Source organism: Haliotis rufescens, unplaced genomic scaffold, assembly GCF_023055435.1.
Source record: "Haliotis rufescens isolate VD_foot unplaced genomic scaffold, xgHalRufe1.0.p SCAF_4, whole genome shotgun sequence".
NCBI classification, from domain to species: Eukaryota; Metazoa; Mollusca; class Gastropoda; order Lepetellida; family Haliotidae; genus Haliotis; species Haliotis rufescens.
This window is the reverse complement of record NW_025964112.1, coordinates 41,456,028-41,482,929: the sequence shown is the minus strand read 5'-3', so window position 1 is coordinate 41,482,929 and position 26,902 is coordinate 41,456,028. Positions and strand designations below refer to the sequence as shown.

Sequence of the window (26,902 nt, the reverse complement as noted above, 5' to 3'; positions counted from 1 at the left end):
CTCAAGTACATGTAGTTTTGACATTTGCAAATATTTTTCCACAATATGATTTACAATAATACACCGTTTTGAAACGGATGATCTGAATGTAATTCTATGTATAGTTAAGATTGTTGTATTTGTTTGATTATCCCCCGCCGCGCGAAAGCGCGAAGCGGGGGATATAGTATTCACGACCGTCCGTCCGTCCGTCCGTCCGTCCGTCCGTACGTCCCACCTGTTTGTTGCCGCGATATCTCAAGAACTAAACACTGGATTGTCTTCATATTTGGAACTATGGTGTATATACAGACTCCGCAGACACCAGTCGGTTTTGGTGACCTTGACCCCATTTTCAAGGTCACAGCAGGCAAATCTGCTTTTGGAGTTGGAAAACGGTGTTGCCGCGATATCTCAAGAACTAAACACTGGATTGTCTTCATATTTGGAACTATGGTGTATATACAGACTCCGCAGACACCAGTCGGTTTTGGTGACCTTGATCCCATTTTCAAGGTCACAGCAGGCAAATCTGCTTTTAGAGTTGGAAAACGGTGTTGCCGCGATATCTCAAGAACTAAACCTCTCGATTGTCTTCATATTTGGAACTATGGTGTATATACAGACACCGCAGACACCAGTCGGTTTTGGTGACCTTGACCCCATTTTCAAGGTCACAGCAGGCAAATCTGCTTTTGGAGTTAGAAAACGGTGTTGCCGCGATATCTCAAGAACTAATCGCTGGATTGTCTTCATATTTGGAACTATAGTGTATATACAGACACCGCATACACCTGTCAGATTTGGTGACCTTGACCCCATTTTCAAGGTCACAGCAGGCAAATCTGTTTTTGGAGTTGGAAAACGGTGTTGCCACAATATCTCAAGAACTAATCGCTGGATTGTCTTCATATTTGGTACTATGGTGTATATGGCGGGGGATATTTCGTCACTCTGTGACAAATACTTGTTTTTCTTGTATCTTGAAATATGTTCCATGTTTGTATTTTGACATTGCTGTTTCTTCTTCAGATTTTGGATGATAGAAGTTACATCATAGATTATGTAAGTACACCAATGTTTGTTGTCAGTTATCCTTTTTAACTCAGTCTTAACACGGTTGCTGTCATTCCTAAGCACAGTGAGCACACAGGGCACTCCGGAATATCAAATACTGGAAGCACAGAAATTAATGTCTGTTTTTGGAATCCGGGGCACAATAAGTACGCCAGAGTTGTCATGTGAGGTGACTAATGAAGATGGGGTGATTAATCTAGCTGCTTTGTATGTCATTCATGGTACCCTGATTGTGTGGGTTCTTGCAAGCAAGCACTGGTTTGCCAGAATTAGATAATGGCTGTTGTGTTTGGTTTGTTTAAATATTACTGACTGTATTAATCAACATTCACTCACTTAGGTTTGATGTGATGGGATGCTGAAGATCCGGGTTAGATTCCCCTGGGTACAGTATGTGAGCCTATTTCCGGTGTCCCCCGCTGTGATATTGCTAAAAATTGCGAAAACCATACTCACTCCCTCACACTCTTTGGGCAGGGGTTAGCCAAGTGGTTAAAGCATTCGCTCGTCACACCGAAGACCTGGGTTCGATTTCCCATGGGCACAACGTTATTTACAGACCGCCAGCTGGAATATTGCTGAGTGCGGCGTTAAACAACAAACCAACCAACCAACAACCCCAACGTGTGAAGCCCATTTTTAGTGTCTCACGACGTGATATTGCTGTAATATTGCTAAAAGCGGTGTAAAACCATACTCACTCACTCTTGACTGTTCAGGGACCAAGTATCTAACATTTTCATGGGAGTGCCTGGAATTTGTGTCATCAAAATCTTGTCTCTGAAAGGAGGAGCTGAACAGGTTTTAGCTCACCTTACTTAATATCAATTGAGCTCATGTTGTGGCACGGTGTTTGTTGTCATTTTAGCCCATTGATTAGTATGTATCATTGTTAAATAGGATAAGCAGCATGTATGGGTGCAGAAGCTGAATTTTAGTGTGAGAGATAATGGCTGTAAGAATATTCGGGGCTGATCAAGGAATCATGGTTGCCACTCAATTTTAATGTTGCAAAAATGTAGTATTTGTTTCTTTCTGGAATCTATTCTTTTGAGCCTATTTTGCTTTAACTCAGTATTGATCTTTGTCAGCATAATAGGACTGAAGTTGCATGAATTAGTTCTTTAATTCAGGTGAGCTACAGGGCCTTGTGGCTCTATACTTCTTTTACATGCAGCATGTCTGGCAAGCTATTTATGTTGGTTTTTGTAAAAGGTGAAGCAAAATTACTTTTTTCGAGTATTTTCAGGCGAAATCCCAGGCCAACCTAGGACTATTGAATAGCAAGAGTGTCTATAAGTCACCGTCAAAATACTGTCATGATCATCTGAGCAAGGATGTGAATAAATACCACCCAACTTTTAATAGGAATATTCCTGTGATTCCCCCATGAACTGATTACTTATGAAATATCTGGTTCCCTATAAACATTTGAGTAGTATATGAAGAATAAACCATCAATAGACTCGGTGGTGATGTTACACATCTTGCTATTGAGCAATATGACATGAAAATATATCCTGGTTTCATATCCTTCAAGGAGTTAAATGTTTTCTCACTCCAATCATTTACAGCTTTTCCAATAATGATTATATTATAGATGTTATCAGTTTTAATCAGTTGCGGCAATACATCATGCATTGTAAACCCTGACATGAAAGAATATTGAAAGGGACCCAGATAAGAATCAGCAAGGAAGATTGTGAAAAGCAAATTTGTCTTTCTTTTTCTGAGGTACATCAATAACTGTGAAAAAAGCATTGCGTCTGAAGAGAGCAATCAGTAGCAGCTAAGTGTGTCAGTAACGCTACATCACTGTTGACTAATTCCTCTCATCAACGGATCACCCGTGATCGGCAAATCGGGATTGGTTAAAGGAACAGCCTTGTGCCAGCATGGCCTCGATGGACTAATAGGAAGGCTGTTTTTCATGCAGTTCAAGTTTGTCAGTTTGCGGAGTTGAGAGGGGCATAGAAATGCTGCATCTCTCCTTATGCTTCATTTAACAACGAATGTGGTATTAGCGAATTGACATTTGTGTGGGATTTTGAAAATGACAGAATAATTCTTGTGATCTTCGGGTCTAATGTTTCACTTTGAATGTACTGCTTGACATAATTGCTCTTTTCTATTAGAAAAATGGTAGACCCATTATGAAAGACATGTCTGGATGTTTCGTTTAAAGGGAAGTGGAATCTGAAATGCTCTATCCAGTGGAGGAGATGACGAAATTGCGTTTGCACTTATGTAGGAGATGTTTGCCGTAGTCTGGGGAATATCTGCCATGATTTAGATAATTTTTGGTTGCTACAAGATAGGGAATTCCTATTAAACAAGAACAGGCAATGATACATAATTTCTTAAGACATTAGAGGACTGCCTCCATGGTCTAGTGGTAGAGTATCCGCCAGGAGAGCAGAAGGTCGGGGTTTGATCCCCGGCTGCGTCATACCAAAATATGTTAAAACATGGTACTTTTTGTTACCCTGTCTGGCGCTCGACATAAACAGTCTAAAACAATGACTGGTCAGCTCAGAGTCAGTATACTGTGTCTGGGGTATTCATGTTAGATTGCAACATGGTATCTCAGTGGGCAGGCACGATATTATTCCCAGATAGAATCATTGTTTGTCAGCACCATACCTGTACCTGTGCACTGTGATTGTGGGTTGGAATCCTGGTTCGCCCTGATGTGCTCTTGTGCTCTTGGGTTTCACCAAAGTGGTAAACGTCTAAGACCTACTTCACTTCAGGCTTTCCTCCCATATTAAGCAGACACACCATGTTACAAATGGAAGACTGTTCAAAGTGACATTAAACCCAACTCACACACTCTCAAGGCATTATGCTGTGATATACTGTAAATCTGGAAATTAATGAGTCTCAAAATTGACACGACTGCTGATCTGTAGCCATAAATGCGACTCAATATCAATGCAACTCCACCCACCCCATCCCCAGTGGAATGATACATATCCTTACCTTAATACAATCAAACAGAAGATAGCACAGCTTATTAGCGCTGAGTAGAGCACTTTTGTAAAAACAACAGTGTTTTCCTAAAAACAACACACAGTTTTTACTCTGTTGACTGGCATTAACGAAATTCAGAGGCAATAAAATAATTGAATCAACAACAGTTCACTGATTGGTATGTGGAGAAGGTGTCAACAAGCTTGACACGAGTGGTTAGCAGCAGTGATAACTCACCAGATGCCAATTGTGTAATTCCTATTCTTTGAATGACATTTTTTTATAATTGTTACAACTGCTGCTAAAAAAAACGTATTTGTGTTTATGTTCAAGCTGGTATTTCTGCCATCCAAAGTGCAGTGACGCCATCTTATTGTTGATAGTCATTTTTGAGACATAAATGGGAAGTTAATTAATGCGAGCAAAGACCACTTGCATTTTTCGCATTTAATTCACGCTTGCGTTAATTTCAAGATTTACAGTAAGTATCCATAGTGGGATAATACTTCTATCCATAGTGATTTCTAGATTGTTACCATCATGTTTGCATCTTGCTCATTCTCCTTAAAGTACTGATTAACCTGTACAATATACCAAGCCCAGTTCAGGAATACAATGTCATGACTTCAAACAGAATTGATGTTTCGAAAGATATGTTGTCACCATAAAGATACTTTCAAAGGGAATTGACTATCAATAAGATCATGACATGTTTGTATTCTAAAATGATAGAATATCCTTGATCACTGGTTGTCACTTACCGGTAGTAACTGAGCAGTCCAACAAGTTTCACAGTAATTACAATATTATTCAGTTCTTTTTGTTGTTATGAGCAAGTTGTCAGTCATTTTACATAGGATGATCTGGCCAGACCTTGTCTCTGCTTTTTTGTTCTGGGAAGTGGCTATTACCCGCTATGATTGCTGAGGATTAATGATGAACATTTTATGAGTACTCCTAGCTTAGGTGATTAAGCACATTGATGTCTGACCAACAGACTTCCAAATCTCTTCTGTGACCTGGCTGGAATGCCTGTAGTCTGTCTCCCAGGCCCAACAGAATATTTTAAATATACATCCAACTCAAGTCTAGAATGATTTGCTTCAGCTCCTGAAATGAAGCATTATACTGGGCTCCATTTGGATTTATTTTTATTTTGTGTTTTTGAATCAGGTAATTTCTGGGACTAAACTTTGACCTAAACTACTAGCAAAAATTGCTGAGTTTCAATTATGGAGATTTTATGAGTGCTTCCAACAGAGGATATTTTGCACATTAATGGCTGACCAAAACAAACTTCTAAGTCTCATCTTTGGCCCCTATGTTCAAGGGAATCCATTTGACACAACACTGAACATTCTTGATGACTTGATTACGCTATTTGCTTCTGTTATGTGATGTAAGGGATATTTTTGACAATGTCAAATCCTTTTGCTCTGAAGATTACATTAGCTTGTTTTCCACTTGTGAAAACAGTATCATCTGTGATTACCAGGCAGACTTGATTGGTATTAGAGTACCCAGTGACAATCTTGAGTCTCAAGGGTACTTAAACTGTCTCACTCCTCAGTCACCTTAGTGTGATGGGGTGGTCTAGTGGTTAACACGTTCACTTGTTGCACCCAAGATCCTGGTTCGGTTCCCCACATGAGTAAAATGTGTGAAGCCCATTTCTGGTGTCTCCCACTGTGAGATTGGTGGAATATTGCTAAAAGTGGCATAAAAACATACTCACTTACTCACTCAGTCACCTTAGGATATAAGGAAATCAGATAAAACTTTGGCTCTAATGAAACCATTCTTCATCCCAGATCCGTGGCTATTGTCATATAAGATATCTTCCTTTGAAATCAAAGGACAAGTTCTATTGGTTACTTGAAATATGTCATACTCATAGTTGACAGTATTACGTTCAACCAATATCGCCTTAAAATAAGGGCGCCATTACTGTGTTGTGGATTTGGTTATGTGTTCTTCATGAAGAAAATAATATTAGTCTGTTAACAAAGTTAGGTTGTGGGGTAACCCTGTGCTTATAGTGTTGGCTTGCCAAGACAAAGGCCTGGGTTCGTTTCCCCAGATGGGCACATTGTGTGAGGCCCATTTCTGGTGTCCCCTTCCATTATATTGCTGAATATTGCTAAAAGCAGCGTAAATCCATACTCACTATTGACATAGCACCAACTCTACATCCTTGAGGGATATACATCTGACATTTTGTTATGCTGGTCAATGGATCAGCGATCGGGGAGTATTCATCCACGCTGTGAAGGTTTGCATTCACATCCTGATCTCATCCTGCTGGGTAAAAAGCAGGAAGGGGCATAAGAAGTTTTCTGATTTGCTTTTTAATGTGGTAATATGATATGACAGGATGGATATTGTGCTTCAAGCAAAGAACAATCCTTTATAGAATTACTTTATGGTCAGGCATCAGGAAATATATGTCATTGTTGTCACTATGTTCTTCAGAGTTTTATGCCCTGTTGTGGTAAGTAACAAAATGCAAGAACATCAACCAGTTCCTTGTAATCTTGTCCTGAAGGTCACTGCTAACTTGGCTGCTTTGATCTGCACAACGTTCTTAATGTAAGGAGACAAGTTACAAGCAATGCTATGATGAACTAATATTATTACTAGATAACCAAGTATCAATTCCTTTTTGAGGACAGGAATAAAACTTTTGTAATTTCTGTTAACTTTTGAATTACATAAACAAATGGGCTACTGACAAGGAGAGATTAAGAATCAGACGTCGTTAGCTACAGCATGATGTATACATGTATGTTGTTTATTAGATAACCTCTAAAAAATCGCTTTGCTATCAAGAAAGATAGCCTATCAAACTGGATTTAATTTTGCAGGCGACATGGAATACCTTGGAGGGACGTCTATGGCCAGGGTATTCAATGGCTTGCTGTATTTATTTCCAAGTTAATTACATAGACTTTTTGCTCTGTACACATTTAAGGATCTCGGTGCCGATGTGCGCCGTTTGTTTCTACAATGTAGTCGAGGGAATGAAAGATTCGGTGGTGGGTATTGTGTCTGGCTGCAGCAGGTGATGATGTTAAACAGTTGTCTCTGTTACGTCTGTTAGTTGGAAAGAACATATCTTTGATGTCCTATAAATAAGGTAGACATTGTTTTTTGTTCTTGATTTATTGTTATTGTGTCAGTGATAACAGGAAAAAAATTCTTCTGTGTTCTTATCAGCACTTGCTGAAAAAGTTACCTTGAGCTAAACAGGATTTAAAAATCACAAGCTTATTTTCTCCCAGATCTTATGAACACCTTTTTTTGGCGATGAGTGCTTACATTTTGGTAAAAATCTGGTCACATGGATGCTTCAATTTGCTTTGCAGAGTTGCTTCCCTTATCTGTAACAGGACCTGTTGTTCATATGTTTGAAACCCAGATTCATCCTGATTATGATCAACATTTGATTGGAGATAATTTGGGGCCTATTCTTCTTCATTGAACTTGGAACTTGGCAAGCCAAGTGGTTAAAAATATATTTGCTTGTCTTTTCAAAAGCAAGGGTTAGATTCTACACTCATGAGCACAATGTGTGAATCTCATTTCTGGTGACCCTGTCATGATGTTGGATTATTGTTAAAAGCAGCATTAAACCCTCTTCACTCACTCTTTTTGAAACAAGCCTGCCCACTTTCAGTTAGAGTTCCTTCAGAGAAGTAAATCTAGTGTCCTCTGTCAACTGAAATTAGCTCATAATTGATTTCAACTGTTCAGTTAATGTCCTGACGAGGTTTTCTGAAGGCAATATTGTCGGAATACGATCTCAAAATCAGTGTATTACTCGTGGGTGCCCTAGTGATGATTCTTGGACAGAAAAGGTCAAGGAACAAGTCGACCAATGAGGATTGGTTTATTTCACTGCGTGACCTTACTGATCATGTATCATTGTACACTGATGTTACTGATACCATCAGTCGCTAGTTTGCGGGGCCCACACTCCCTTATTTATTTACAGGCTGACATTTAGTCAACAGACATTTTCCAAATCAATTTGGACATGGAATATAATAATTCTTGCGAATACCCTACCTCTATTACACCATTGTCATATAATTTCCGTAATTTGGCTGTCATCACACAAAACAATCAAATTTTCAAAACAAGTCCTCTTCACCGTCCACCATCCTTAATTAGTTCTATCAGTAATAGTATCTGGCTTTTCTTGCCATCTACGCATGGGGCAGGCTGGAAAACCTCCCTCTGTTTACATGTGAAATACTCTTATTGACACATATTCAATATTTTCAAAACCAACTTAAACACGGGATATTATTTTGTGACTCTCCGACATCTTTTACAAAACATCTAGGTTGTCTGTAGAACAAGCACGATCATATGGTTTGGACTTCAGTGAAAAAACAGGTCCTCTTGGTGAGTGTCTTCATTTGAAGAGTCATGATGGTATTTGTATTGAAGGCCGTGTCATCTCAAGTCTACATGTGGTATGTCTCTTATACTTGGCGAAGATATGATTAATACCACTGAAGCATATTACTTGTGCTATGTGGCATCTTTGATGAACACACATGTAATGAAGATAAAACTGCAGCCCCGCGAAGCTCAAATATTGTTATAATTGCTGGTAGAAAATGTTCTGGCTTCAGTTGGCAAATGGAAAGTCTTCGATTGAAGTCCTGATCAAAGCCATCTTCAAGGCAGCTCTTGCACTGACAGAATTTGTTCTCAGTTGCCATGATTACCTTGCTCAGCATCTGTGATTCCAGTTGGAAATGTCATTGGCTCTGCAGAAGAAATAGGCTGAATTATCAGATTATTTGGAAATATGTTGCAAGGCATGAATATTAGAGTGTTTCTTGGCAGTATGGACATTTGAAATACAGTATCAAGCTCACCAAGGATCTTGAAATGCAGTGTTGACTGATGCACTCCCTCACTCGCTCGCTGACTCACTTCACTCATTTACTCACTCACTCACCCACCCATCCACTTGTCTAGTCCAGCCATGATTGTTTACAGACCATTGCCATATAGCTGGAATATTGTTGAATATGTATTTTAGAAATATCCCTACCAAATGTTGAGTAGTATACTGGAATACCTTCATCTGGCTCTCAAATGTTCCCTGTATCAATATGACAATGTGGGACGGTCGGGTAGCCTAGTGATTAAAGCGTTCACTCGTCACGCCGAAGACCCGGGTTTGATTCCCGACATGGGTACAATGTGTGAAGCATTTCTGGTGTCCCCTGTCGTGATATTTCTGGAACATTGCTAAAAGCAGCGTAAAACCATTCTCACTCACTCACTTATTATGACAATGTAGCTTAACTTCATCTACACTGTAGCCAGTGTTCTCCTCGTCTTTCAGTAGAGTTCATGTACATCTTCCCTGTGGTGTCAGTCTTTCATTCAGTTCTGTAACCCCATGAACCAGCATCAATTGTGTAAACTCACTTTAAGGCAACTCCATGTCGACATTGCTATCGGTTCTGTTCTTGCACATTTTTTTCTGATGCACATCCCTCTCCATCAGCCACATCAGGATCCCATCAGCCGTATGTAAGCTAGCGTTGCAGTGCTCTTTACATTCCTTTTCTATCATTACAAACCTCCGACAGATCAAGTCGTAAAATAAACTCATCTGTTCATCATTTACCACAAGTTTGACAGTTTCAGAAGTTTCAACATCTCATCACAAGGGCATTAATTTAACAGAGTTTCTTCAGGTTGAAAAAACTTTGTGATTGGCATGGTGTGTCCAAATCGTTTATAATTTGTAATTGCCATGTAATGATAAAAAATACTTTGTGGAAATTTGATAATGTTGCATCTGTTTGTGATCCCTAGTCAGTGAAAGTGTGCATCTAGAAAGTTGGCTTTAGGCCACCATTCTGGATTTACACAGTGTGCACACCAGGTTGTATGTTTGTAACTTCCATAAAAGCAAAAAATACTGAAGTCAAGTATTAGGCTGTCCATATATTTTTCTGTATTTCCCATCTCCCACCCACCCTGAATTTTCGTTAGGATGTGAAATAATAAAAAGTGTTCTTATCTCAATTATCCCCGCCGCTGTGGAAATTTAAGCCCTGAAGTGATATAAAAAAAATTCTAACAATTTCGCACTAAAAAACCCAGGTCAGCTTGACCTTTCTTCTGCTGTTTTTATTAAAAATTGGCTCCGAAAGCAAAGTGACTTGATCTACGTCATAAATTAATTTAATGACTGTTACAAAGAGTTCTAAATTTCTAAATTTCATAAAATATGTTATACAATTAGTAAAAAACTATATTTTATGTATATATTTTTTTCATAAATTTCACCAACTCACTCTATTGCTGGCTCAGGTTGGATGAGAAACACATAAAAAATATGGATGGCCTTAAATGTATCATCAAGTTAGACTGCAGGTATAGTGGTATGGTGGTATAGTGGATGCATGGAATGTTCCTGTCCTTGGCCTGTCTGACGCTCAGCATTAAGGGGCTAAAACAAGGACTGGTCGGCTCGGAGTCAGTATACTGTGTCTGAGTGGGGTATTCATGTTAAACTGCTGCATGGTATCTCAGTGTGCTAGCACTATAAATCGGCATCAGTCCGGACTAGTACAAGCAGCCACACAAACACACACACGTACATGCACGTCGCTATATAAGTGCAATAATCTTGGACGCAACGTTAAACTCAATTTCACCTCACCTCCTGTCCTTGGTTCACATGTCTGTTTCAGTATTTCCTCCCTTATATACGGACCACACAGAAAGTTCTATTTCTATTACAAAGTCTTTTTCCACAGTGGTGATGGCATCTACAAGTAATGAAGTCCAACTTTGGCGCCATTTGTGTCTAATGTTTGTTTTGTCTTGTAATATTCAAGTGGACCATTTGTGCAGGGAATCTTCTTTTGTGCCAAGTTAGGCACCGTTAGAGTTTTATGAGTCATAATCTCAGACAGGAGTCATGCCCAACCTTTGCACAATTAGCGCTTAGTGTTGTTTGATCTTTAGTTGTTATTGGTCCCTTACCGTCATCACGTGACTTGAATTATGTCATAATTCACACCTTATCTGGAATAACAAGCATAACAGCCATCTCCTTCACGTAGTCTCCCAGATAACAGTAAGTTAATATTTCCAAAGCATGTAAGCTTTCACCAGCAAGAGTAAAATAAACAACGGAAATGCCAGAACTGGATATTGCTTACATTATTGACATCATTTCCAAAGAACGGTTCTTCACCTTGGTGAATGAGCAACTAGGGCATTCAGATAATTTTGTTTGAACCAACTTTGGCGCCATGCTTACCAGTCGTGATAGTTTGTGAATGTGATGCAACCTAAACATCACCTATACTATTCCTGGCGCTAATTGTTTTCCAAGGATCCCCCCAGCATTGAGTTGCAAAAGCACGGAAAATATTTCACAGTTAGACAAAGGAGAAAGTTTGTTCAACTTTTATTTAAAAAAAATTCCCACTGTCACTTTGAGTGTTTTTACCTGATGTTTATGATATTGATGTTTTTGTGGATTTGTATAGTTATCCCCCGCCGCGCGAAAGCGCGAAGCGGGGGATATAGTATTCACGACCGTCCGTACGTACGTCCGTACGTCCCACCTGTTTGTTGCCGCGATATCTCAAGAACTAAACACTGGATTGTCTTCATATTTGGAACTATGGTGTATATACAGACTCCGCAGACACCAGTCGGTTTTGGTGACCTTGATCCCATTTTCAAGGTCACAGCAGGCAAATCTGCTTTTGGAGTTGGAAAACGGTGTTGCCGCGATATCTCAAGAACTAAACACTGGATTGTCTTCATATTTGGAACTATGGTGTATATACAGACTCCGCAGACACCAGTCGGTTTTGGTGACCTTGATCCCATTTTCAAGGTCACAGCAGGCAAATCTGCTTTTGGAGTTAGAAAACGGTGTTGCCGCGATATCTCAAGAACTAAACACTGGATTGTCTTCATATTTGGAACTATGGTGTATATACAGACACCGCAGACACCAGTCGGTTTTGGTGACCTTGACCCCATTTTCAAGGTCACAGCAGGTAAATCTGCTTTTGGAGTTAGAAAACGGTGTTGCCGCGATATCTCAAGAACTAATCGCTGGATTGTCTTCATATTTGGAACTATAGTGTATATACATACACCGCATCCACCTGTCAGATTTGGTGACCTTGACCCCATTTTCAAGGTCACAGCAGGCAAATCTGTTTTTGGAGTTGGAAAACGGTGTTGCCACAATATCTCAAGAACTAATCGCTGGATTGTCTTCATATTTGGTACTATGGTGTACAGGCGGGGGATATTTCGTCACTCTGTGACAAATACTTGTTTTATCTGTTTTGTAGATCAGTTTAAGCATTATGTTCTTGAAATGTGGATTGATCCTGTTGCTGTCCTACAAAATGGATGATCACAGTAACATACGGAAAGCCAATGACCTACCACCTTCCCGAGGCAAGGGAGTTAACTGACTGTAAAAGTCCAGTTTCCGCCCTTGCCAAACTAGGCCGAAATTTCTGGGCTCGCTCGTAGTGCCGCCAGTGGCTGTTACGAGTTAAGTCCCTTCTATGTCCCTCTTGACCATCAGATTCCACCTCTCATATCACTTGCATTAACTTCTAACAAAATGGTGGCGCCAGTGAAGACGAGCTGGTCTATAATCAAGATCTATATTGTAACAAAATTGGTCTTACTTTGTGGAGTGCATCAACTCAAATGAACACCTTGATTAAAAACATGAAAGGATTTTGAAAATTTCTGTTGAAGGCATGTTGACGGTACACATGCTTTGCAAATTCACAATATTAATCACTGGATTGTCTGGCTCGGACAGGTGCGGTCGGGTAGCCTTGTGGTTAAAGCGTTCGCTTGTCACGTACAATGGGTACAATGTGTGAAGCCCATTTGTGGTGTCCCCTGCCTTTATATTGCTGGAATATTGCTTAAAGCGGGGTAAAACCATAGTCACTCACTCACTCTGGCTCGGACGTGATAATTTATTGGACACCATCATATATGTAGCTGGAACATATGAGTGTGGCGTTAATCATTAAACAAACATCAATCCATTTATATTCCGCTGAACCTTGGCGCAAATGTGGTATTTATGTTCACGTTACAGAGATGAAATATTGTCCAATGTCTCCGTCAAATTATGAACTCCAACTTTGGTGCCATTAATGTCAGAAAACATTTTGTTTATCCATTTGTGTTCAAATGAACCTTCGAACAAATGCAGTATCAATGTTAAATGTGGAAGGGATGAGCTTGTCTCTGATTTTAATCTGTAAACTTGCACACCTGAACATTTGATGGTGTGTGTGGAGTGAGTCAAGGCCAGTCATTGCTTCCTTCTTCTTTGTGGAATCATAGACAGATACAATCTGTTTGGAGTTTGGAGTGATTGTCTGCAACACGAGAGAAGTCATTAACTCGTGTGCATGGAGCAAGCTGGGCAGGCGCACATGGAGCACGCCATGCATTCAGAGGAGGGAAAGGGCAACACTCAACATTGCAGATTACTGTGTGACAAGAAATTGATGGTGCATCCTTTGGAGAGACGCCACACAGGTTTAGGGATTCCAGGAATGGTGTCAGAATAGGTGAAAGTCTTGTGGCAGGAGTGATAGTAGCAGATGTTATAGCATGACTTACCTTCTCTGTGAGGCTGTCGAGGGGGGGGGCTACTCTTGGTTGAGGTGAAAGTCTTGTGGCAGGAGTGATAGTAGCAGATGTTATAGCATGACTTACCTTCTCTGTGAGGCTGTCGAGGGAGGGGGTTACTCTTGGTTGAGTTGAAAGTCTTGTGGCAGGAGTGATAGTAGCAGATGTTATAGCATGACTTACCTTCTCTGTGAGGCTGTCGAGGGAGGGGGCTACTCTTGGTTGAGGTGAAAGTCTTGTGGCAGGAGTGATAGTAGCAGATGTTATAGCATGACTTACCTTCTCTGTGAGGCTGTCGAGGGAGGGGGTTACTCTTGGTTGAGGTGAAAGTCTTGTGGCAGGAGTGATAGTAGCAGATGTTATAGCATGACTTACCTTCTCTGTGAGGCTGTTGAGTTGAAAGTCTTGTGGCAGGAGTGATAGTAGCAGATGTTATAGCATGACTTACCTTCTCTGTGAGGCTGTCGAGGGGGGGGCTACTCTTGGTTGAGGTGAAAGTCTTGTGGCAGGAGTGATAGTAGCAGATGTTATAGCATGACTTACCTTCTCTGTGAGGCTGTCGAGGGAGGGGGTTACTCTTGGTTGAGTTGAAAGTCTTGTGGCAGGAGTGATAGTAGCAGATGTTATAGCATGACTTACCTTCTCTGTGAGGCTGTCGAGGGAGGGGGCTACTCTTGGTTGAGGTGAAAGTCTTGTGGCAGGAGTGATAGTAGCAGATGTTATAGCATGACTTACCTTCTCTGTGAGGCTGTCGAGGGAGGGGGTTACTCTTGGTTGAGTTGAAAGTCTTGTGGCAGGAGTGATAGTAGCAGATGTTATAGCATGACTTACCTTCTCTGTGAGGCTGGTCGAGGGGGGGGGGGGGCTACTCTTGGTTGAGTTGAAAGTCTTGTGGCAGGAGTGATAGTAGCAGATGTTATAGCATGACTTACCTTATCTGTGAGGCTGTCAAGGGAGGGGGCTACTCTTGGTTGAGGTGAAAGTCTTGTGGCAGGAGTGATAGTAGCAGATGTTATAGCATGACTTACCTTCTCTGTGAGGCTGTCGAGGGAGGGGGCTACTCTTGGTTGAGTTGAAAGGCTTGTGGCAGGAGTGAAAGTAGCAGATACTATAGCATGACTTACCTTCTCTGTGAGGCTGTCAAGGGAGGAGGCTTGGGATGTGAAAGTTTAAAGTGACAGTTTTGAGACACCACCTTTTGTTTGTCATAACAGCAGAACTCAAAGATATCACCTGGATGTGATGTGACATTGGGGATCCATGCTCACATCCTCCACCATTGGTTGGTCTCATCAATTACTTGGCTACTGAATAGCTGTATTATTATTTCATAAATGTTGCACCGAGATTAATAATTTTATTTTCACCAAGGCTTGAATGTCGACTTTGGCATATGGGTCTTAATGAGTTCACATTTGTAGTCCAGGGTTGAACACCCTGATAAAAACCAACATTCCGACCCACTGGCATTTGAGCAGAAATAAGCGGTTCCAAATGCAGCCATGAGTGTCGGGTTGGAGCATCAAGAATGTTTTGTGGCAACAACCGCTGATCAAGTTATCCAGTGGCTACATACCTGCAGAGCACCTGTTGTTGGTGTTCTGTAAAGGTAGATTATGATCCCTTTTTTTCCCCCTTCGTCTGTGCATGAATAACATTTGATTCCTTGCCTTAGCAAGTTCTACTGTTATCACTCACTTATTTATTTTTTGTACGTGGGAATGGGTGGGGGTGGTTGGGCGTGTGGGGGTTGGTGGGTGTGTTGGGTTGGTGTGTGTGTTGGGTTGGTGTGTGTGTGTGGTTGGGCATGTGGATGTGTTGGGTTGGTGTGTGTGTGTGTGGGTGTGGGGGGGGGTTGGGCGTGTGGGTGTTGGTGGGTGTGTTGGGTTGGTGTGTGTGTGAGGGATGTGTAGGGGTTGGTGTGTGTGTGTGTGTGGTGGTTTTTGTGTGTGTGGTGGTGTGTGTGTGTGTGTGTTAGTAGATGGGTGTGTGTAGATAGATGTGTTTGTATGGGTGGGGGGTGGATGGGTGTGTGTGTGTTGGGGGGGGGGGGGGGGGGGGGTGTAGGTGGGTTTGGGTTGTAATGGGGTAGACATTCAGAGTCAGAATATGCACTTGGGTTCCATGCTCTGTTGGACGAGATGACCGGTATGGGGATCAGGCAGACATAAGATTAGTGCTGTAGTACTGCCACCCACCTTCTCTGTGGGGCTGTGAAGGGAGGGGACAACCACCTATTGTTGTGAAAGTCTTACAGCCGGGATTGTGGAAGGTGAAAGTAGGGTTCTAATACTGCCACCCACCTTCTCTGTGGGGCTGTCAATGGGTTTGCTGGTTTTAGTTCCATCAAGCCTTTAAGTTTGATTCAGTTCACTTTCAGTCTATATGTTGGCTGGACTAAGTCCCGAAGGGTGCTATTGAAACACTGGTTTGTGTGGTCCAGAGTTGATAGGCTACTGCTATGCAGCTGGAATATTGCTAATGACAGCATTAACAGTATTCATTGACCCATACTTTTGTCCCCAAGGGGACACTGGGCAGAGCATGTCCTCAGCAACCTATGCTGGTTGTAAGCATCATCTTCATAGATTCAGTGGTCAGGCTTTGTGACGTGGTTGATGGCGTGTCAACATACCCCGACAGCATGGGTCGTTGCTCATAATATCCATCACTGGATTGTCTGATCCAGATTATATCCGGGTTAGAATTCTTCAGAAACCAATCAGGTGGTCAGGCTTGGTGCCGTGGTTGATGGCATGACAACGTACCCCGACAGCATAGGTCTTGCACATTATATCCATCACTGGATTGTCTGATCCAGTTGATATCCGGGTTAGAATTCTTCAGAAACCCATGCTTGTCATAAGAAGCCATCAGGTAGTCAAGCTCACTGACAAGATTGATGCTTGTCATTGTATCCTAACTGGGAGGATCGTTGCTCGTAGTATCCATCACTGGATTGTCTGGTCAAGATAATTTATAGGCTGCTGTTATTAAGCTTGAATTTTGCTGAGTGGATCATTAAACAACACACACAGACATATTGTTATGTATCTGGAATATTCACGCTAACTGAGCCATTTAACATCACTCATTCATTCACTCTGCTGGTTGATCGCAAGGAGTGGGAAAAGCTGTTTTGTGATGTGGAATAAGATGTTTCAGCATGTCCCCAGAAGTGCCACTTGCAGTAAGTTGAAACTGATGTAAAAAATAAAACCCCAGAGGAATCGGGTGATATTGGAATTGTCTTATGTGAGCGCGCTTGTATCCTGTGAACCACAGCTGGCACTAGTGGAGGAGGTCTTTGCCTTGAAACTGATATTGATTCAACTAAAAACTTCAATATTGACCCAATAGTTTTGAAATGCTTCGTAAACACACATTTTAGAACTATCTGGAAATTTTAGTTTTTCGTAAATTCCATTACGAGGTAAATTGCGGCTATCATTTCCTGTGGAGGAAAGATGTGTAGTGCTGGTGACAGCTCAATGCCTGATGCAATTGTAGCCGGGGTAGTGGTAATTATCCGGCTCGGGCCGTTGGGAAACACAGACACAGGCAGATGGTGATAATGGATTTATTTCAAGGGGGGTGGCTGCTGTTGAAGAACTACCTGAAGAAAAGAAAATGTCCTTCCTCCTCAACAGCAGCACATGAAGTCATATATTTGCAAGTTTACAGGTATTATTTATCTTAAATATAAAAGTACAAAAGCCATTGATAAACTATACTAAAACTAACTTTAATGTTAAATTACTGTTATATGTTCATTATAGGATACTTGGAAAGCACATGGTCCAAAATGGACCATGTGGTTAATTATTTTACAAGCAAGTTTTATAATATCAATATTCCATTTACTAATTTAATATTACTTTAAATGATATTATATATATATTATTCAATTTAATTCAGCACCCTAATATAGATATTAATTTCTGACAGAAGCAGATGAAAACAGATTGAAATATGGCCATTCCATACCTGAAGAAAAGAAAATGTCCTTCCTCCTCAACAGCAGCACATGAAGTGAGGAGGAAGTCAGGTATGGAAGGAAGCTACCTGTAGAGGACCAGGGTGGCCAATTAGAAGACAGATTGCATTAAGCATCAAAGGAAGTGCTTAATGCAAGATATAAATAGACTGAGGGAAACCCTACAGGTGTAAAAAATGTCTAAAGATAGACAGAAGGTTGAAGGGGAAGATCTGGTGAGAGATTCCCAGAGACTGAAAATAAGGGTGTTGAGTTGTTTAAAGAGTTAGATACTGATATTCAACTGTAGACAAGACAAACATTGAACATATAGATGATTATGATGATGATGTATGAATAATGATATAACTATAGGAAGAATATAAGGTACCCTGCTACACGCACCCCCCTTTTGGGAATGGTGCCCTCACCATACGCAGCTGAAAACAGACGAACAGCCAAGGAAAGGAGCAGGATAACAAAAGGTTGCAGAAAATTAAACCTGAGAAAGCAATAACATGTGCTCAAACATATATACAATGGACTAAGTAGAGAACTATACCCAAACCATGTTCTGTTTCACCACCCATTGACCGTCAGTCATCCACTTTGGTTTCTGGCGTGACCTGCCAGGTCTTGTAACCACTGGTGGGGTGACAGAAGATAATTCTGGAACAACAGAAGTGGAAGGGCTGGAAGGCACTGGGGAAGTCGAAATTCCTCCAGGCAACTCGAGTGACGGCAACACCATAGATGGCGTCGTTGAAGAGGGAACACCAGATAATTGAGCTGGTGGTGACCTTGGAAACGAAGGAGTTTCAACCGGCTGACCCAATGGAGAACCCCCAGGCACTGGAGATAAAGGAATTTCCACATCCAGGTCGGTTGTAGAAATCTCCAAAGCGGTGTTGGAGGTATCACCAGGTACAGCGGAAGCTCCTAGAGAAGGCGGAGGGCTCCGAGTTTAGGAATGGGACGGCCATCCGAACCAATGGGAAGGAGTAAATTGCGGTGAAGTACACGATGCTCCCTAGTGCCTTCCTTGCGGACTTTAAACACAGGAACATTAGAATTCGGCTGTGATTCCACCACATAGAAATCTTTCTCCCATCGGTCGGCAAGCTTCTGTTTCCCACGAATGTTGACATTGCGGACCAACACAACATCACCTACCTTAACAGTAGCACCACGAGCCTTCAGATTATAAGTCTTCCTCTGTTTGGCCCGGGCCTTGTCCACGTTGGGCGCCAATGTAGCGGCCATAAAATTTCCGAGTCCCGTGATGGGATTCGAACCACGGACCTTCTGATCACAGGTCGGACGCCTTGTCCACATGACCAAAGAGGTTAACCCCCAGAACACGATGAAGTTGATGAAGCCTGTGTCCAGAGTGACAGCCAACGGCCCCACGTTGGGCGCCAAATTTGTAGCCGGGGTAGTGGTAATTATCCGGCTCGGGCCGTTGGGAAACACAGACACAGGCAGATGGTGATAATGGATTTATTTCAAGGGGGGTGGCTGCTGTTGAAGAACTACCTGAAGAAAAGAAAATGTCCTTCCTCCTCAACAGCAGCACATGAAGTCATATATTTGCAAGTTTACAGGTATTATTTATCTTAAATATAAAAGTACAAAAGCCATTGATAAACTATACTAAAACTAACTTTAATGTTAAATTACTGTTATATGTTCATTATAGGATACTTGGAAAGCACATGGTCCAAAATGGACCATGTGGTTAATTATTTTACAAGCAAGTTTTATAATATCAATATTCCATTTACTAATTTAATATTACTTTAAATGATATTATATATATATTATTCAATTTAATTCAGCACCCTAATATAGATATTAATTTCTGACAGAAGCAGATGAAAACAGATTGAAATATGGCCATTCCATACCTGAAGAAAAGAAAATGTCCTTCCTCCTCAACAGCAGCACATGAAGTGAGGAGGAAGTCAGGTATGGAAGGAAGCTACCTGTAGAGGACCAGGGTGGCCAATTAGAAGACAGATTGCATTAAGCATCAAAGGAAGTGCTTAATGCAAGATATAAATAGACTGAGGGAAACCCTACAGGTGTAAAAAATGTCTAAAGATAGACAGAAGGTTGAAGGGGAAGATCTGGTGAGAGATTCCCAGAGACTGAAAATAAGGGTGTTGAGTTGTTTAAAGAGTTAGATACTGATATTCAACTGTAGACAAGACAAACATTGAACATATAGATGATTATGATGATGATGTATGAATAATGATATAACTATAGGAAGAATATAAGGTACCCTGCTACACAATCGTTTCAAGGAAGTGCCTTCCATGGGATAGGAAACTTCAGTCCCGAACATCGAGGTGGGTACAGTCTTCACTCTAGGACAGCATCCAGCCTTGATTTCTATGATGAACAAACTTGTGACTGTATTGGTGTTGCTGTGTCAATCCTCAAACAATAAACAACCACTTCACAGATTAAATATTTGGGCTATCTTGTACGAGCAGAAGGGGCAAGGTTGGCCCAGTCGTCTTAGGCGCCGCGATTCACCCTTTCAGAGTTGCTTCCCTTGGGCACGCCAGAAACCTTTGATTGTGGGTTTGAATCCCAGTTCGTTCCGATTATGTTTCTAGGTTTGTCAGACCATACTCATGCTCAGTGGTTTCACCGAAGTGGTAAACGTCTGAGACCTGCATCACTTCGGGCTTTCCTGCCATTAAGCTGACATGCCGCAATATACCTGTAATACTGTTAAGCGGCGTTAAACCCAACTCACACACTCACACACTCACTCACTCACTGTGCCAGCAGAGATTGAGAAATGATTGAATTGGTTCATTCAGTGTGGTGTTTTGCACTGATTTTAGCAGTCCAGAATGTCACAGCAGGCAATAACGTAGCCTGAAACAAATATATGCAATACAGCCCATGCAAGTCTATAATAGTGGGTATGTCTAGATTACTGCAGTATCTGAAAACGAAGAGAGTCTCTGATGTCCTTTTTATTATATTTTATTAGATAATATAACAACTGTTGTTTTTTTCTCTGTACTAATGTTCATTTCAGAGACTAGACGTAATTTTAACAATACCACAATGCTTGGATAACACACTACTGGCCATTAGAGAGGAAGGATCGTGGGTTATAATTTCCTGATATTTGCACATGAGCATTTTATCAATGCTGATTGGTCAGTTAAAGCCATATTATTTTACAGTCCTTCATTGTTATATAAAAAAATATGATATGACATAATCTATCATTCATGATGTCACAAATTGATTATGTTATGTCATCTGAACCATAGGCTGCCTTCAGTAAAGTTTCTCTGTAGGGTTGACATTTCATGTTTTGTCTTCATCTTCTCTCTTAATGTCAATGAGTAATATACAGAATAAGCTACTCAGTTACTGATCATCTTAACATGCTGGAGTCAACCCTAACCCATCACACATTACACTCTGGGTTGGACTCTGTCCCGAGCAACCTCTGCTTGTTGTGTGAGGCGACTTAATGGATTGGGTGGTCAGACTCAGTGACTTGGTTGCTTAGGCATGTCAATGTACCAACCCTGTGTGTCAACATTCCCTGACAGCGTGGATCATTGCTCATGATATCCATCATTGGATTGTCTGGTCCAGATTATTTCTGGGTCAGAATTGGTCTTCAGCAACCCATGCTTGTTGTAAGAGGCGACTAACGGGATCTGTGGTCAGACTTGCTGACTTGGTTGATGCATGCCATCGTATCCCAATTGCTTGGGATGTACAAGTATTCTAACACTCGTTTAATAAAAATCAGTATGACACACATGGGAGTATAATAATCACAACATACAATACTGCAGTAATGCAAACAATAAATTATGTATTTGTGAAGATTGGTATTATCAGTCAGTTGGACAACCGAAGCACCCATTAAACAGACACACTCAGTCAAGCTAACACATTCTCTACATCAAATCATGTCACAACCTGTAAAGAATTTCCAGCTAATGATTTTTCTTAACAAGTTTCTCCTTTAAGGTGTTGCTAGAAATGTCTTTCATAATTTCAGTGGTCCCCAATTGTTGCGAGGTGTTTAGTATTCAGTTGAGGAAGTTGTGGCCAATAGCTTCAGCTGGGTATGTATACACCGCACAGGGGAGAAACGGGCTGTCAATTACGTGGCCATTCCTCCCAAGATGATGGCTGTCCATGGTAGGACTGGAGTCTTATTCACTGTGCAATTAGTTTCTATCAAGGAAAGTTTCTTCTGCCAAGTCTTGGGAGACTTATCTCGATTGGTCTATATCATGTTAGCTTCACAAGTGGAATTGTGTCTGTCACGTGCCCTGCATTTTGATCAAGTCGTACGATTTGCTTATTGGAATTAAATGAACGGCGCTGATTTATTGAGGCAATTCATTTGAGTTGTTGAGGGGCTACTACAAACTGTAATGGCAAGATTGATGGGTCGTTGTTGATTGCGTATATCTTGTTAGCTAAGTAGAATGATTTGAGCACGATTTGGGTATTATTTTGAAAGGTTGGTATAAGTTTTACAAACTAAATAGTATTATTTCATTACTATAAAAACAGCCGTGACATTGCTGGAATATTGCTAACGTCCTGATGAGATGGGTGATTTAGAGAACAGGTGATTGAAATGAATAATTATAATATTAGGGGTGTCGTAAAATTAAGTATCGATATATCAACTCAAGAATACCACAATATATGTCAATTAATATTTATGAATGTTTATAGATAAAATATACCTATGTAATCTTGCAATTAATCAATTTAATGGGGCGTCGGGTAGCCTTGTGGTTAAATCGTTCGCTCGTCACGCTGAAGACTGGGTTCGATTCCCTACATGGGCACAATGTGTGAAGCCCATTTCTGGTGTCCCCCGTCACTATATTGCTGGAATATTGCTAAAAGCGGTGAAAAAACACAATCACTCACTAATCAATTTAGTGCTAAATATGAACTAGGCTGATCTAAATGTTTGAAATTGAATTTTCTGCCACCTCATTGTCCATCTTAACTGTGGTAATCTTAATAATGTAAATGTGAATTATTATGTTTGTAACAATATTCATAAATGGACATTCAGAATTCATTGATACATTAATATCGGAATGTGCGATGACGTCCCTCATCATAATATCAACAGGGTTTTTACCTTGACCTACAAAACTAGTGGTCCAGGGGAATCCCAATTATTACAGCAAACTACGGTTATAACGAACTCAAATCAACCACTAATTTTAGTTTGTTATAACCATAGTTTGTTATAAGCATATATACAACATCTATACAGCAAATTGCAGGGACCAAAAGCTAAGTTCGTAATATCCGTCAGTCCGTTATAAGCGTGTTCGTTATAAACATAATTTACTGTACTTTCAAGGGAAATATGAGGGTTCTGGAAAGTAATGAAATGGTGAAGTGTAGCGTACTGTAAGAGAGGACCTCTATATTTCTTGTCAAGAATTGGGTCCACTGAATAATATTGTGCATCCCTCGAAATCCAGGATTGTTTTGTCTGCATCCATTCCATCGTTGTGCTTACTGGGTTCACATTTCGATGTTTAAAATCCAGTATCATGTGTGATAAATCTTAGGACTGGCTATGTTTCATTGAAAGAACAGGGCGTGGAGCCATCCCATACATGACATGACTTGATCAGTTTGGTCACGTGGACAAGGAAATGTTATGGCCTTTACATTGATGCCCTACGTGTCAAATGTGAACAAAATAAGTTAGTAGCCTAGTGGTTAAAGCGTCCGCTGGTCATGCCCAAGACCCGGGTTTGATTCCTCTGACATGGGTACAATGTGTGAAGCCCATTTCTGGTGTCCCCTGTTGTAATATTACTGGAATATTGCTAAAAGTGGAGTAAAACCATACTCACTCACTCATTGATGATTCCATCTGCTTCAGTGTATCAACTGAAACTGCCATGATCGGTTACGTGCTTGTTTACACCTGGTATGGTCCATCCTTGATTATCCAGGGTATTTATTCCGTTCCGTTATGATAAACATGTGGACCTGTTTATTTCTGTACCTTTGTTTTGAACCTGGTTTGAATGACATGATGGTAAAAATAAACCTTCGATCAAATTACACAGTTCTTTCATGATTAATATTACCTGTACTCGACCCGACCTACGGACACTGTCTCAAATACAAACAGACTGTAGCAAATAGACTCCTCTCCTACTGTCAGCGCTCAGGAAATTTTTTTCTAGCAAAGAGCCAATTTATGAGGGTTTGGATAGATACATTGGCTAGAAGTTTGGATGCTGACATGTTCAGTAGAGGCATTTTGATTGGTTGTTGATCTCAAGCACCCGAGGGAGAGCAATCCTGTGCTGAGTTAGTGAGCTGGATCCGTGTTTAAGCTATGGTGATGAATAGTTCAGGGTATACATCATGATGGAATCGAGATGTGATATTGTGGCTAGTTGAGGATGAGTATAATTAAACTTTGTAGGAATCTATGATTTAAGCTGGACATGCCTGAGAGTTGTCCAATTCCCTAGTTTGCTGATTTTTGTTTAATCTGTTTCTGAATTACCAGTCATGGATTTGATACCAATCATAGGTCTGTTGTGTAAACTTTTGACTCTTTGCTGTGACCAGGGCACTTTAATCTCGCTGGAACTTTCTCCAAAGTTTGCAAGTGCACAGTGGTTATGTTACTTGTCAGCCACTCTGGCGGATCCATACTCGTGCACCAAAATCTGCATGCCAAGTGTTAACCTGTTAATTTGTCATGGTAATTGCTCTTTGATCTAATTCCTGCTTTTTTTACCTTATTGAATTAGGGGAAAAAATTGACTGAGGTTTAAATGTGACTCTTACCACACGGATGTTTGATCCATTCTGTGCCTTCTGGGGGGAACGCACATTCACCATCAGGGCTTTCATCACTGTCCAGAGTTCTGTGTGACCTTCTGTAACTGTGTGCCTCGAGGAAGGTGTCCCATTGCAGAGGACAAAAACTCCTATAATTGCCTAGCAATTGGAGGTGACCCTATCCCATCAAGATGGATCCGCTTTTTAGTGGACATTGTATGAAGAAGTTGGACTGGAATTTGTTTGACAGGCTCCTGGTAGGTTTGGATGGATCATCTTTCATAAGGCTTAAAAACTTCATTTACAGTTTATTGGAATCTTTTCTTTTTTTTCTTCAATTTTATTATGGTGTGATCAATATTGGAATATTTGTTAGACATTTTCTTTTTTAGTAGCACTTTAAAAAGGGAATAAGTTTTCAATGCTGAGGAAAAGCTCATTTAAAGTTTCTTAAGTTGCTGTGATTGGATTTCGCTGTCACAGGTCAGGTGGTAACCACTGGAATTATCAGCAGTCACTTCATTTCTGTGGGCATTACTATTTCCCTACAGCTTCAGAAAAGAGGCACAGTTGTCATAGTTTAGCCATTTACTTTCAAGGCAATGCTGGCTGTCCTCCATAGCAGACCAAGGGAGGAGCAATGTTGGCCCTGCGGTCAAAGACTCAGCAGCTTGCTGTACAGAGTCATCTGCTCTTGGATCTGCTGAGATGGGTTTGAATTCAAGTTTTGCCCTGATTATGTTCACTTGGGCTCTGACAGGTCAAGCATGGGTCCGGTTTAGATGGACTCTCATACCTGACCAGGAGAGATTTCTCATGTCTTCATGTCTCTAATCCAATAGTGTTAGATGTATTTTAACATAAATAGTGCTAAAAAGGTTTTTTCCAGGTGTCAATTTGTGACATATTACCATTGAAATTGGGTACTCAATCTAGGTTTGGTGTAGGTAGATAGAGTGTCTACCCAGAGAGTGGAAGGTTGGGGGTTCAATACCTGTCTGTGTCGTACCAAATGACGGTAAAAGATGGTACTTTTTGTTACCCTGCCTGCCGTTCGCCATTAAGGGAGTAAGACAAACCCATGGTTACGGGTGTCAGTAAGGTGGTAACTGTTTACCAGCTGCTTCACTTTAGACTCTCCTGTGACATTAAACAGAGACATCACGGCTATAAACCAACCTCACTCACTCACCATCAGCTCCAAGGCATTGTCATGTTCGTACACTAGGGAATGTTTAATATGAATGTTTTGAATCTTATTCCAATGTTCATATTTGACTAAATGAACGAGATTGAATCATTCAATTATGATGTGTCTGATGTTCTTGTTACTCAATTGGGGCGGTGGGGTAGCCTAGTGGTTAAAGCGTTCGCTCAGTACAATTTGTGAGGCCCATTTCTGGTGTCCCCCGCTGTGATATTGCTGGAATATTGCTAAAAGCGGCATAAAACCACTCACTCACTCACTCACTCACTCACTCACTCACTCACTCACTCACTCACTCACTCACTCACTCACTCACTCACTCACTCACTGTATTGGCAACAGAAAAGCTTCATGGGAAAGAATGTTGGGTGAGAAAGTTGTTGAAACAACAAAACATGTCACACATCAACAGAGTGAATGTCCTGGATACTGCAAGAACAAACTGTTGAGCAGTTGCAGTTCTACAACATTTGTTGGGACACGGGTAGCCCAGTTGTCTAAGACGCAGCAATTCACTGTGCAGAGTTGCATTCCTTGGGCATGTCAGAACCCTATGATCAAGGTTTGTCAGCACCATACCCATGCTTGTGGGTTTCAGCAAAGTTGTAAACACCTGTATCACTTCAGGCTTTCCTCCCACATGAAGTTATCACGCTATGATATAACTGGAATACTGCTAAAAGCAGTGTTCAACCCAACACACTCACTCATTCTACACATTTGAAACTCAGCAGTGCATTGTGTATCACCAAGTTTGATATTGTTCATTTATGAATCAATTCAGTCTTTAAAACATTTTACGTGTCTCCAAATAGCCGCTACATCCATTTTAATTCAATATATGGATGGTGATTCCAAGACATGTTCCCTGGATAATTGCTCTTAGTTTTGAAATTTGAATTCAAATATGCTTCCTCGACAAGAAAGAAATTCACATTCCGCTTTTTTATTCATTAGTGATAAAGTGTTTGTTATGATAATGTTCTCCCATTTGTAATTGCTCAGCTGTCATTGGTGGCACAAATTAATGTTCAGCACATGTAACAATTACATTTGAGTCTGGGCTTTGAGGCGATATTTGACAATGGCTGTATTATTTTTATTAACTGAAGAAAACCATTTGGCTATCACCTAGTCCGTCAAGAATGGACGTCTAAATTGGC

The 26,902-nt window shown here is 40.8% G+C and overlaps 1 protein-coding gene across 9 annotated transcripts in view; it reads left to right on the top strand.

The window, feature by feature from the left end:
- Positions 1-26,902, top strand: part of LOC124135962 (poly(rC)-binding protein 3-like) — a 358,312-nt gene that overhangs the window by 107,155 nt on the left and 224,255 nt on the right. For 8 of the 9 annotated variants that reach the window (XM_046501683.1, XM_046501695.1, XM_046501694.1 and 5 more), the window contains exon 3: positions 1,012-1,044. The exons of the other annotated variant lie outside the window; for it this stretch is intronic. The gene's annotated coding sequence lies outside the window, so the exon portion shown is untranslated. The remainder of the gene's footprint in view (positions 1-1,011; positions 1,045-26,902) is intronic. 9 annotated transcript variants of the gene reach the window in all.